The sequence below is a fragment of the Eublepharis macularius genome, chromosome 2, assembly GCF_028583425.1.
Source record: "Eublepharis macularius isolate TG4126 chromosome 2, MPM_Emac_v1.0, whole genome shotgun sequence".
Classification (NCBI taxonomy): Eukaryota; Metazoa; Chordata; class Lepidosauria; order Squamata; family Eublepharidae; genus Eublepharis; species Eublepharis macularius.
The window spans coordinates 37116862-37120310 of NC_072791.1; the positions used below are offsets into that span (position 1 = coordinate 37116862).

The 3449-nt window shown below is 39.4% G+C and overlaps 1 pseudogene; it reads right to left on the minus strand.

Moving 5' to 3' along the window:
• Nucleotides 1-1958: 1958 nt before the first annotated feature.
• Nucleotides 1959-2829, minus strand: LOC129323367 (lymphokine-activated killer T-cell-originated protein kinase-like; annotated as a pseudogene).
• Between the last annotated feature and the right edge of the window lie 620 nt (nucleotides 2830-3449).

Consider the following 3449-nt stretch of genomic DNA (forward strand, 5'->3'; position numbering starts at 1 on the left):
TCAGATGACAAACAGAGGTAAGAGGACCAGTAATCATTTATGTAGGCTTGCAACTTGGACTTTGATGAAGATCTAAATTGGTCTCTCAAAACCCATCACAGTTCATAATGTAAACTAAAAAAGAATAGAGGTGAACATATTTTAGCAAGTCATTTTCACCTTCATTCTCTTTTGCATTGAAATTTAGTGCCTTCTTCCTGTGCCTATATGCTAACACAATGCAATGGTCTACATCAAATACATTTTGATACTCTTGCTTTATATGAGTTTCTCCATATGGCTGCAATCCAAATCAGTGTCAAAAGGAATTCCCCTAAGGGAGTGGTATTTCCTTCGCTGCTGATACATTTGGGATTCACAACAAGCTCCGTGACATGCTGGGCAATGAGGCATATGAATTTCCAGTGTAGATCTATCCAGAGACCTTCAGTGACATCATTCAAGGGACTGACTGTGGCTGAAACAAACAAGGCATCCATAACAGATGAATAGAATTTCACAATTGAGAAACCTTTAATGATTTATTGCCATTTTAATGAGCCCCTTTAGGAACTTCTCTTTGATTCATTAAAACACTTGGAATTCCCTGAAAGCCCCTTGCCATTGATTCAATCATTTTTGTGGTATTTGTTTTGTTGTGCTGTTTTTTCTATCATCTACAACAGCAGAAAAGTAAGTTCCAAAAGAAACAATGTTTTTTTCAAAGAAAGAAATCAGCCACAATCAGAGACATGAGTGAGGTGCTCTGAGATGTAAAACATTACACCCAAATCCTACCATACACCACAGAAGAATGCAAAGCTTTGTTTCCTCACATTTCATTTCCCATTTATTTAATTTCATATCCTTATTTCTAATCATAGCACATGATCTTTTTCTTTGCTTTCAATTAAATGGCATAATTTTTTAACAAAATGAAAGGCGGCTTCATATCATAACCAGATTGCATGCAGAGCAATATACGTAGCCCGTGCAAATATCACTGTTAATACTATGCATCTGTGTATTTGGAAGTGAAATTGTCCATTAAAGGATATAGAGTTGCCATGTCACTTAGCTGGACTTTGCCTGGGTTCTAGGTAGGCCAATAGTATCCATTTGGAACACTGACAGAGCCAGATTCTTAGTCTACCTTTAAAAAAAACAATTCTCTGGTCCTACTATTCTCTCAATTTGTGCTGATCCTATTCAATTCAATGCCCCAGTGAGAGATTAGTAGGAACTGTGTTTGTGCTCTGAGAACTTTGGGCAGAGATCAGAGGTATTATATTCCACATTGCCAAGGCTCCAAAAATGGATCCTAAAGATGAAATACAGTCCTCTTTCCAGTTCAGCCAGAATTTAGTCTCCTACACTGTGCATGTTCAAAAACCTTCAGTGCATTAAAAGACTGACAACAACCTGTTTCTCTCACCTCCTGAGAGGCCTCCATCCTTGTAAGGCAGCCACCAAGCATGGCACTGAGATGAACCAGTTCTGCCTAATATGGTACCATACCCACTGAGGTACCGGCCTGTGCTGCAATGAAAGGATAAGAATGTAATTGACACTGTGCTTCATTAAGCCCAAGGGAACACAAGGCAAAGCCTAGATATACCCCAAAACAGCCCTCAAGTATGCATTTTTTATTCTACTTCATTCATATCCCATCTTTCTCTCCAATGGGTTCCCGAAACGGTTTACATCATTCTTCTATCCACCATTAAAAAAACAACAACAGCAAGTCAGCAAATATTTCTATCACTGAAAACAATCTTTCAAGGGTATAAAATGTTCACACTGTAAATAACCCATTTTCTGTGCATTTAAAGTCAAGGTATCCCCATGTAATTACACTATATATGTCCAACATCTTGTCATTTCAACAGCAGCCAAAAGAAGAAATGTCAAGAAAAAATAAAGAGAAGCAGCCACAGATGTGTAAAGGGACACAGAGGATGAGCTTATTTTGTGAATCCCTATGCCTCTAAGCGACCAACAATGAGTGTAGCTGCAGGATGTTTCTTAGGATCCTCAAAGGTGCAAAGAGAGAACAGCTCAACCACATTTTGATACAGCAGCCCTAGTTCTTCCACACTGAGTGGTAGCGGTGCCCGGAGAGTGGCGTAATGCACAGATTCATCAAAGCCATCATCATCAAAAGATGCATCTTCGTCTGATGCTTTGTCATCTCCAGGAAGGGTGAGTTGAGATATGGAAAGTTTTGTTTCCCTCAGGGTCAGCCCAAATACAAAGAAGTCTTCCCCCAGAGCTTCCTTTGGCTTCCAAGGCTCAGTGTCAATGTAGTGGGTCTTTGGGTCACTCTCCATCATGTTCTCATCCACAGACAATGAAATATCTACATCATGGATCTTTATTGATTCAAAAGCACCTTTAATGACAATGCTGAAAGATTTGATGTCTCTGTGGACCAATTTTTATTCATTCTGTAGATACTTCAACCCTCTTGTTTTGTGAAAGGCATCTTTCAACACCCATAATATTTGGGTGTTGATGATTTCACAGAATCTTAGCTTTGTCATTCAATTATTTTTTATACATATTTCATGGACTGGAGTCACATTTAGGATTTATTTTCTTCACAACCCAGGATGAGTGTGAGATGCCTTTTGGAGACCTTTTCATAAGGTAAACATGGATTCCATTTCCATAGCCAAGCTTCTGTATGAAGGGAGAAGCTAGGATAGATATTAGTGGAGAACTATCTGGGCCTGCTTTCTTTCTCTTGAGGTCTTGAAGACAGATGCTGCATCCATCGCCAAGAACTATCCAAAATTCCTTCTGTGTCCTCAACCCAATCACCCCATAGCCTTTTGAATCATGGTGCATGTGTGCTTCTTCCACTGCTCCCCTCCATGCTATGCGATATGCCTTGTAAGTTCAGAGACCACTGGCGTGTCAAAGGAGAAACAATATAGCTGCTCCTTCATTTTTTTGAAAACTTGAATTAATGCAAGTTTCATATAGCATAGGCCAGGTCACTAGCTTCATTTTGTCATGCATTGGTTAGTAGTTAGAACATCAGACTAGGATCTGGAATACTAGGTTCAAATCTCCACTCTGCCATAGAAACTTGGGCCAGTCACACATTCTAACCCTAACCTACCTAATAGGGCCATTGTGAGGATGAGGTAGAAGAGAAGAGAACAATTTAAGGCACTACAGATCTCTGTTGGGGAGAAAACCAGGATAAACAAAGTAAATAAATACTCCTCAAATGGACCTGGAAGTCACCAGGAAGCAGTAACTTCAGAGCAGGTAGGAATGAATTCTCCCTGCTCTGTTTCATCATAATTTCTATATTTATCTGCATATGTGTATTCCATTCCTCTGTCCTTCCAATCTTCTTTTTAAGTTTTCTCTTTTACTTTCTCAGTGTTTCACACAATATCTGATATGACACCTCATATGTGTTTGACTGGATGAATGCTGCACTCATACACAGTTCC